The following is an 11208-nucleotide window of genomic DNA, read 5'->3' as shown; positions in this document are numbered from 1 at the left end:
CCCAACGTGGAGAAGTACTGCAAGATAAACAAAAATCAAAGAAAAACAAATAACAAAGAAATAACTATTGGTTACCTCACCTCTGTAGGTAATCGAGGCTTTCCACCCCTCAGATTTATTATTGAAACATAATAAACTTACTTCTGTTTTGTGTTAAAAATAGGTATGAGTTCACTCTTTGTCGTAAAACCTTGGCAAAGGCTAAGAATGACAATCTAATATTAATAATCTACCATTCGGACAACCTCTCATTGAGCCAAATACAGCGATGGCAACCTGCGCGATCATTTGTAAATTAAGGACAAAAGGTCTGGAATCCAGAATTACACAATATCCCCCAGAAAATGGGAGATTTAAAGCATGAATTCCAGTACCAACCATATATTTTTATGAGGGATTCAAAGCATAGCACGGTACAGGTGCCTGCCTAGCCTGTGCATGCAGCACAATAGATTTCCCGGTTCAAAGAATATGGTCGACTGACCATAACAAAAAATGGATACTCCGAGTTGTTCCGGCGTTTGTAAAGTGGCCACCATAAGCTAGTTTGAATAAGATTTGACTTTGTATACATCATCAGACATGGTTAAAATAACGAGAATGTATGGACAAAATTGCACAGTTTTCACATGGGGCACTTTCGTAATATTTGCAGGATCTATTCAATGCAGATTTGACAGTTTTGTTCTGATGCAACGAAATTTGATCAAAGGTTTTATATAAACACCATCAAAATACCTTAGCATCTGCACTCAGGCCTGGAATAACATGCAGGGTCTCCATTGCCCAATGTCTTGGCCTTGGTGCCCTTCAAAAGTTTCCCATCGAAGTGCCCTTTGCAAAATGCAAATGGCCTTGCCCTTCCAACATGAAATTCCAGGCCTGCTCATGGTCTGTCTACACTGCTGCCCCTTTCAATGTTAAAATTATCTTTTACATAAGGATTTGTTGTTATAATAATTCTGAGCAGTATTACCTGAGCATCCCTTGTCGCTTTAGGCAACATCTGAGCAGAACACAATCAACTGAAGAGGTTTTCCATCATTTCATTTTCTTATGTGCTTGTCTTGTCATGTCTCTTTTAGACCTGTAAAGAAAACAATTTCGGGTTGAAAAACAAAATTGACTAGAGTGGGACTCGAACCAACCACCTCCAGAATAACGTAATGTGTAGACATTTCTACCAACTGTGTCATATGATCCCTGGCTACAAGACAGTTTAAAACGATGTATGTACAAAATAGGAACACCGCGTCATAGGTCTAGATAGCTCAGTTGGTATAGAGTGCTGTCACGTTAAAGGAACACGTTGCCTTGGATCGGACGAGTTGGTCAATAAAAAGCATGAGTAACCGTTTGTTATAACATGCATATTGTTGGAAAGTTGTTTTAAAAATAGAATACAATGATCCACACATATTTGCGTAGAAATTGCATGGTTTTCCTTTTACTTTGCAAACTAACACGGTCGGCCATTTATGGGAGTCCAAAATTTGACTCCCATAAATGGCCGACCGTGTTTGTCAACATACGCAATTTGGAGGCAAATATGTGTGGATCATTGTATTCTACTTTTAAAATATCTTTCTTATCAAAGCATTTTATAACAAACGGTTACAACACTTTTCAAAAACCATTTATGTTTTAAGTACATGGGTGTCAAATTGCCTGTGTTTCGATGCAAAACATTTCAAATGAATCATGCTTTTATACGATGACCTAAAACTGTACGCAATTATATATAGCATTCCGCAAGATCGAAAAACATTGAGAGGGGACCAGTAGCTCTATCTTGATGCATCTTTTTACAGTACGCTCTGTATAGTCTTCACCATAAGATGGATCAATCACAGGATTAACCTAAATATGCAATATAGGATATTTCAAAGTTACACTTCAATGGGTGCGTTTTAGCTACAGTAACCAATAAAAGTTTTGATTATTGGCCTGTGGTTATTGGTTACAACCGCCAAAACGCACCGCTGGGGTCATGATCGCACAAGGCATTCTGGTAAAGAAAAATGTGCACAGTGAAATCATTCAATTGGTGACAATGAAATACCCTGAATATATTCATGCATACCTACACTACAGACATTGTTGGTTGGCACACACCATAAAGTTGGGCACTAGGCAGTCGCAGAAACTTGGCCATAAAATGTCACAACAAAATCAATGAAATGAAAACTGTTTTAACTCTGGACTCAAATCTCAAATACAGGAGTTCAGTAAAACCTTTTTGTTAGCGGCACTGGGCCAAATTTCATGGCTCGGCATGCTTACTGCAGAATCCTGTGCTTCTGATCACGATTCCCTGCTTACGAGCAAGCGCCGAGTTTCTGCGCTAGCCTTGTAAGTGTAAAATGCCTAGTAACAGGGAGTACACTCCCGCAGAAGCCAAAATTCACCCCTAACCCGTGAAATACGCTTGTCGTAAGCACAGAACTCCCTGCTTCCGTAACCTCGATTCTGTGCTTACGGTAAGCAGAGCCATAAAATTGGGCCCTGTCGTTAGCTAATTTATTTAAAGATAGAATAACAACAAACTTGACTGCAACTTACCATGTGTGTATTGCAGAATGATGGCAAATATTTCACTACAGTAAAGCTTCTATAGCACTTTATGTACTTGTGTCTCTTCAGCCGCCATTTCAGGGGAAGCCTTGCTGGTGGGCTGCCTCCCCACACATCTTCCTGCACATCTCAGAGTGTCATCTTCTCAAGGATTCCTACAAGTACAAAAAAGAATATTGGGATTGAGCAAAGAAAAAAATGCCCAGTCTGTTTACCTTGAGGTTTATTATTTGAGAAGTAAACTAAATAAAGAGTACAACACATGATAAAACAACTTATTGACCCAAACTACATGATGTCATAATAATATTTGTAGTAATAACTAGTTCTTATATAAAGCACATTTCACAATAACCGTCTCAATGCGCTTTACATTATTGCATTGGTCAATTGGCCATAACATTCTTTTAATCTGTCTCAGCTCCCTTGGGGGTATACAACCTGGGCAACCCTATGCTCCAAGGGCTTTTCATACACAGTATCAACCTCTACCCTAGCTGGTACCCACTTATAATGTTCCGACTGAAATTCGAATACACACTCCGATGACCTAACCACCAGAACTTAAATTTGATGATCAGGAAAATCTTTGTTGCGCCATTTTGGGAGTTTTATACAATGAATTTCTCCATGATTGTGCGGTTAGTGCACATATTAGGTGACACTCAATCCATTAAACAGATTTTTAAATGCCTACCATAAAATTCATATGCAATTTTACTCCCATAATGGCAAATGCTGCAATCAGCAGCCTTAAATGACAATGATGCAGTGGGTCAAATACTTATGTTATTGCACGGACTCGGAAGTTAAGCTATACTGTGTGTTCCATTTGTTGCTGGAGTTTTTTAGAAATCCGACTGACGGAACTTACAGGGTAAAGCAGAATAAAAACATCTTTAGACCAATATGAATAGTTACCTAAACCCTACAATGAATCTTTTCAAAACCTTAAATACCACAAAGAAAAACACAGTAAAAGGCTAAACAAAGTAAACAAAACAATTTTTAATCACACTGGATACTATTGGTGACTACTCAATATAATTGTGAACATAAAACCTTACTTGGTAATTAGCAATGGGGAGTTGTTGATGGTATAAAACATTGTGAGAAATGGCTCCCTCTGAAGTAACGTAGTTTTCAAGAAAGAAGTAATTTTCCACTAAAATATTTGAATTTGATTTCGAGACCTCAGAATAAAAAGTCCCAAAATCAAGCATCTGAAAGCACACAACTTCGTGTGACAAGGGTGTTTTCTTCCATTATTATCTGGCAACTTTGACCACCAATTGAGTTAAAATTTTTACAGGTTTGCTATTTTATGCATATGTTGAGATGCACCAAGTGAGAAGACTGGTCTTTGACAATTACCAAAGGTGTCCAGTGTCTTTAAACTAGAAAAAGAAAAACCTTTGTTGTAACCAACCATGTTAGAATAACATCAACAGACACTACAATTAAATACAGCAAAAAGTTAAACGAAAACCACATTACAAAAATCATGCCCAAAAAGAACTATGTCCTGCCATGCAGATAATATTCGGTACCCCTGAATGTTGCCTGAGATATGCAAAATGTCTCAAACTTGTCACATCATCGACTTGACCAAAACCGCCAGAGTATAAGAGAAAGAAAATTGCTGTGGTTGATGGCACAACCAAAGAGATAGACATTTTTGTTTTTGTCAGCACAACCAAATTTAAAGAGATAAAAATTTATGTGGTAGTCAGCGCAAACAAAGAGAATGAAATGTCTCTGTTTGACAGAGCAATAATAGAGTGAGACGTTTCTGTGGTTGACAGGGCAACCAAAGGGATAGAAATTTCTGTGGTTGACAGGGCAGTCAAAGAGTGAGACATTTCTGTGGTTGACGGCACAACCAAAAAGATAGAAATTTCTGGGGTTGATGGCGCAACACAAGAGAAAGATGTTTCTGTGGTTGACATGTCAACCAAAGAGCGATACATTTCTGTGGTTGACAGCACAACCAAAAACAGATACAGTTCTGTGGTTGACACATGGCAACCAAAGAGCAAGATTTTTCTATGGTTGACAGGGCAACCAAATAGCGAGACATTTCTGTGGTTGATGTCGCAACCAAAGAGCGATACATTTCTATGGTTGATGCTGCAACCAAAGAGCGATACATTTCTGTGGTTGATGTCGCAACCAAAGAGTGATACATTTCTATGGTTGATGTCGCAACCAAAGAGTGAGACATTTCTCTGGTTGATGTCGCAACCAAAGAGCGATACATTTCTGTGGTTGATGCCGCAACCAAAGAGCGATACATTTCTATGGTTGATGTCGCAACCAAAGAGTGAGACATTTCTCTGGTTGATGCTGCAACCAAAGAGCGATACATTTCTGTGGTTGATGCTGCAACCAAAGAGCGATACATTTCTGTGGTTGATGTCGCAACCAAAGAGTGAGACATTTCTCTGGTTGATGTCGCAACCAAAGAGCGATACATTTCTGTGGTTGATGCCGCAACCAAAGAGCGATACATTTCTATGGTTGATGTCGCAACCAAAGAGTGAGACATTTCTGTGGTTGATGCTGCAACCAAAGAGCGATACATTTCTGTGGTTGATGCTGCAACCAAAGAGTGATACATTTTTATGGTTGATGCCGCAACCAAAGAGCGATACATTTCTGTGGTTGATGCCGCAACCAAAGAGCGATACATTCCTATGGTTGATGTCGCAACCAAAGAGTGAGACATTTCTCTGGTTGATGCTGCAACCAAAGAGCGATACATTTCTATGGTTGATGTTGCAACCAAAGAGTGATACATTTCTATGGTTGATGTCGCAGCCAAAGAGTGAGACATTTCTCTGGTTGATGCTGCAACCAAAGAGCGATACATTTCTGTGGTTGATGTCGCAACCAAAGAGCGATACATTTCTATCGTTGATGCTGCAACCAAAGAGCGATACATTTCTATGGTTGATGGCGCAACCAAAGAGCGATACATTTCTATGGTTGATGCCGCAACCAAAGAGCGATACATTTCTGTGGTTGATGTCGCAACCAAAGAGCGATACATTTCTGTGGTTGATGCCGCAACCAAAGAGTGATACATTTCTATGGTTGATGTCGCAACCAAAGAGCGATACATTTCTGTGGTTGATGCCGCAACCAAAGAGCGATACATTTCTGTGGTTGATGCCGCAACCAAAGAGCGATACATTTCTATGGTTGATGTCGCAACCAAAGAGTGAGACATTTCTCTGGTTGATGCTGCAACCAAAGAGCGATACATTTCTGTGGTTGATGCTGCAACCAAAGAGCGATACATTTCTGTGGTTGATGCCGCAACCAAAGAGCGATACATTTCTATGGTTGATGCCGCAACCAAAGAGTGATACATTTCTATGGTTGATGTCGCAACCAAAGAGTGAGACATTTCTGTGGTTGATGCCGCAACCAAAGAGTGATACATTTCTATGGTTGATGTCGCAACCAAAGAGCGATACATTTCTATGGTTGATGCCGCAACCAAAGAGCGATACATTTCTATGGTTGATGCCGCAACCAAAGAGCGATACATTTCTATGGTTGATGCCGCAACCAAAGAGCGATACATTGCTGTGGTTGATGCTGCAACCAAAGAGCGATACATTTCTATGGTTGATGCTGCAACCAAAGAGCGATACATTTCTGTGGTTGATGCCGCAACCAAAGAGTGATACATTTCTTTGGTTGATGTCGCAACCAAAGAGTGAGACATTTCTGTGGTTGATGCCGCAACCAAAGAGTGATACATTTCTATGGTTGATGTCGCAACCAAAGAGCGATACATTTCTATGGTTAATGCCGCAACCAAAGAGTGATACATTTCTGTGGTTTATGCCGCAACCAAAGAGCGATACATTTCTGTGGTTGATGTCGCAACCAAAGAGTGAGACATTTCTGTGGTTGACGGCACAACCGAAAAGATGAAAATTTCTGTGGTTGACATGGCAACCAAAGAGCAATACATTCATGTGGTTGACGGGGCAACCAAAGAGCAATATATTTATGTGGTTGACGGCGCAACCAAAGAGCGAGAAATATCTGTGGTTCATAGGGCAACCAAAGAGCCGTACATTTGTGTGGTTGATGGCACAACCAAAGATATAGAAATTTCTGTGGTTGACATTTCTGTGGTTGACAAGGCAACCAAAGAGCAAAACATTTACGTGGTTGACAGCGCAACCAGAGAGCGAGACATTTCTAGTGTTGATGACGCAACCAAAGAGCGAGACATTTCTCTGATTGCGAGGGCAACCAAAGAGCAAAACATTTACGTGGTTGATGACGCAACCAAAGAGCGAGACATTTCTGTGGTTGTCAGTGCAGCCAAAGAGACAGAAATTTCTGTGGTTGAGGGCGCAACCAAAGAGATAGAAATTTCTGTGGTTGAGGGCGCAACCAAAGAGTGACAAATTTCTATTGTTAACCAAATAGTGAGACATTTCTGTGGTTGACAAGGCCACCAAAGAGCGATACATTTCTGTGGTTGATGGCCAACCAAAGAATAAGACATTTCTGTGGTTGACGGCGACAACCAAACAGTGAGACATTTGTATGGTTGATAGGGCAACCGATGAAAGACAGACTGAAAGTGGTGTAGATTGTTGACTTGTTGAGGAGTGAGGCTTGTGTGTTCTGTCATGGAGGGATCAGCTTGTTGGCGTTGTTTGGTGATCAGGCATGCTTCTTACGTGGGTATGTTGGTGAAGAGAGAGACTTCATCAAAACTTACAACAATGTCCAATTGACTGAGGTGAATGTCCTTAATGATGTTGACGAACCAACTTCGGTTGGTGATGCGATGCTTTGTGAGGCAGCTTGAGACTGATGGAGAGATCGGAGCTGGTTGGTGATCTTGTGTTCAATGGCCTGGACAGCACTTCATCAGTTCCTACAACACCTGAACAACTTACCCTAACCCTAACCCTAATCCTAATGCTAAACCTAATCCTAATGCTAAACCTAATCCTAACGAAGTCCGAATCAAGATCCTTCAAACCATCAAGAATTCTAAGCTACCAAAACCTAACACACGCAAGCAATAAAATGCCGCCATCTGAGCTATACCTAAAGACAAATCCATCCACACGTCAGCCAACAAGGGTAACGCCACTGTGGTCATGTCCACCTCTGACTAGGAACAACAAGGTGACTGAGATTCTCTCAACCGACACTTAAAGACAACTACCAAGAAACCCTATCCAGGCCATCGAGCACAAGATCACCAACCAGCTCCTTTCTCTCCATTAGTCTCAAGCTGCCTCACAAAGCATCACATCACCAGCCGAAGTCATTTCGTCACCATCTACCTCAGTCATTCGGACATTGTTGTAAGTTTTGATGTACACGTTGTCTCTCTCTTCACCAACATACCTCGAAACAAGCATGCCTCATCACAAAACAATGCCTACAAGTTGATCACCCCAGGACAGTTCTTCTCATTACTTGCTTATCTGTATCAAGCTTCCGATGGAGGGACCACTCGAATGAGCAAACCGCCGAGGCTGCCATTGGATCTACTCAATTCTCAGAGAAATAGAGAAAGAAATGAAGACCCCTGTGCTTGGATTGTTTAAAGAGTTAAACATAACAAGCCAGGACAGAGTGGCTCAGTAGAGAAAGCTCATGAGGACAGACATTTATCACAAGAGAATAGGCTAGAGTGTTAGATAAAGGAACAGAGTAGTATTAGCCAGATCACTTGTAGAGTAGGGAACCAGATGGTTCCATAGTGGCTCGAAAAACTATCACTGTAGGTTTAATTTCCACTGTGGAACATGAGGCAATCAAAAATAAGGCAAATGAGGCTAGTGAGCCAAAGCAGGGTTTGTCTTTGCATTTTCTAGACTTATTTACAAGTACAGACAATGTACAAAACGAGTAAGCTGTTCCAGTCAGGACGCGCTTAGTAGAGTTCAAAGACGTGGGGGTCAAGATATAGGTAGGACGGATATATTATGAAACACCACATAACCACTGGAGATGCAAGGCCAGTAAAACAGAGACCAAGATGGGACTCTGACTGCCTTAGGAGAGATACCGAGACAGGTTGTTGGCATAAAGAAAAGAGGTGTGATAGAACCGTCATATAGTCTGTGGGCATGTGTTGTACAAAGGCGTTTCTGTGTAGACTACTACAGAAGGTAAACCTGTCCCCAAGAGTTTGAAGGATTCTTGGCCGGGCTGCCGATGTTGTACAAAGGCGTTTCTGTATAGACTACTACAGAAGGTAAACCTGTCCCCAAGAGTTTGAAGGATTCTTGGCCTTGCGTCCTATGAAAAACAGTTCATACAGGGCTTTGCAGAGATAGATAGTCTTTTGCATGCCCTGACAGAGAAGTCAAGACTGTTGTAGTGGAGTGAGTTATACCATGGAGCTATAGCTTCATGGTTATACCAGGGTGCATTTGACAACCCTGCAAGCAGTGTAGCCAGGAACAACTGGTAGAGTAGAGAGGGCAGTAAAAACATAACGTTCGCAGAGCATTTTAGAAAAGAGACACAAGAGGAAAAGTTGTTGGTTAAGGCGAAGAAAAACAAAACAAGAAAAACCCAAGTAGATGATGAGACTAAGTTAGGTTTTATATGCCAAAGAGTAGGGCAAGAACTGCCAGAGTATAAATTTTCTTTCAGTGTTGGCCTACAACGTGCGAAATTCAATGTGCCACTACCCAGCTAATGTGCAAACGTTGGATGCATAAACATGTTATCTTTTGATTTACATAAACACTTTCCAGTTAAAATAGTTCAATTGTAAGCTGAGCAAACTGCCAATTTACCAGATAGATTATGTTTGACAAAGTACACAAAATTAGATACATTTAAGCAGTGTTGAAGTCGAGTCACCTATGTCAAATCGGAGTCCGAGTCATGAGTCACAAGTCACTTGGGTCGAGTCCAAGTCCCGAGTCACTTGTTTGAGTCTGAGTCCGAGTAACGAATCATTTGGGTCAAGTCCGAGTCAGAGTCACGAGTCACTTGTTTAAATAGTTAAATAGTTCAACTTCAACCGGTTCACCTATACTGGAGCACTTGATTGCCAACCAAATATTGAAAAATAAGAATAGTAAATTACAAAATAAAACACATATAATTTAAATAAAGTTCTGTACTGCAATTTAAATTCCATTTTAGGTTTTACAAATACACAACATGTAGGCCCACTCCTTGTCCCAGAATATCTTTCAAACTATTACTTTTCTAAAAAAAAACTTAAAAAATACAATAACATACCGGTACTGATTTATTCATTTCAGAAAGATAGGTATCCAACAAACTTTTATGGTTTAGAGAAAGTAGACCTCTTGAAATAAAAATCAAAAACTGCCAAAAAAATGGCGTCGTGCACAATGCATTTACAGAATAATATCCCAGCGGGCCGTACGCGTCCAGCTTACCCACAGACCCATAAAATACCCCTGGGTGTACACAAGTGCCATGACCAGATTCAAACCCACATTGCGATGATTAACCACCAAAACTTGAATTGAATACTCTTAACCACGACACCCTTCCTTTAATTTTAAATGAAATAAACTATATTGATGAAAGTGTAGATTATTTTAGTGAATCTACACTCAACTGTCAATTCGTTACAGACTAAAGTGAATAGTTCAACTTGAAAATGGCCGTCTTCCCAAATTAAAAGATAAAATGATCCTTGTCCATAAAAACACAGCTCAAAAAACGTTATATCTTCCGATACTGGTTTACCGAAAAACTTTCCATTTAAAATAGTTTAATTGTAAACTGAGAAAACTGGCACTGTACTCAACAATGTTTGATAAGTACACATAATTAGATAAAAACAAGAAAACAAACATTTACACTGTACTGTATACACTGTAATCTTGGAATTTCTCATTTGAGTAAATTCAATATAAAATTATTTAATGATTAATGAAATAGTGGTGGTAGGATACGGACATTATCCTATCTATATTTTAAAACTCCCTTGATAAAACAGAATTAGGCCTAAAGAGTGACAAGCTTAACAGAGTGAACTGTGCCAACACAGAACCACAAACAAAAACCTTAAAGGCAGTGGACACTATTGGTAATTAGTCAAAATAATTATTAGCATAAAACCTTACTTTGTAACGAGTAATGGGGAGAGGTTGGTAGTATAAAACATTGTGAGAAACGGCTCCCTCTGAAGTGGAGTAGTTTTCGAGAAAGAAGTAATTTTACACGAATTTGATTTCGAGACCTCAAGTTTAGCATTTGAGGTCCCGAAATCAAGCATCTGAAAGCACACAACTTTGTGTGACAAGGGTGCTTTGTTCTTTCATAGTTATCTCGCAACTCCGATGACCAATCAAGCTCAAATTTTCAGAGGTTTGTTATTTTATGCATATGTTGAGATACACCAAGTGAGAAGACTGGTCTTTGACAATTACCAATAGTGTCCACTGGCTTTAAAGGCACTGGACATTCTAGGGAATTACTCAAAATAATTGGTAGCATAAAAACTGACTTGTTTTCCCTGTTGATAGTATAAAGAAACATTGGTAGAAACGGCTTTATTATTTTCTTGCACTTTCGATGACCAATTGAGCCCAAATTTTCACTGTTTGTTATTTTATGCATATTTTAGGATACACAAAGTGAGAA

The 11208-nt window shown here is 39.9% G+C and overlaps 1 long non-coding RNA gene across 1 annotated transcript in view; it reads right to left on the bottom strand.

The window, feature by feature from the left end:
* Positions 1–990: 990 nt before the first annotated feature.
* LOC117289531 overlaps positions 991–11208 on the bottom strand; it is a 32716-nt gene continuing 22498 nt past the window's right edge. Inside the window, exons 3-4 of the long non-coding RNA XR_004518951.1 lie at positions 2563–2729; positions 991–1087 (exon numbers count right to left, since the gene is read on the bottom strand). This is a non-coding gene — a long non-coding RNA (uncharacterized LOC117289531). The remainder of the gene's footprint in view (positions 1088–2562; positions 2730–11208) is intronic.

The sequence above is a fragment of the Asterias rubens genome, chromosome 4, assembly GCF_902459465.1.
Source record: "Asterias rubens chromosome 4, eAstRub1.3, whole genome shotgun sequence".
NCBI classification, from domain to species: domain Eukaryota; kingdom Metazoa; phylum Echinodermata; class Asteroidea; order Forcipulatida; family Asteriidae; genus Asterias; species Asterias rubens.
The sequence above is the reverse complement of the archived record's forward strand: the minus strand, read 5'-3'. Positions and strand labels throughout refer to the sequence as shown.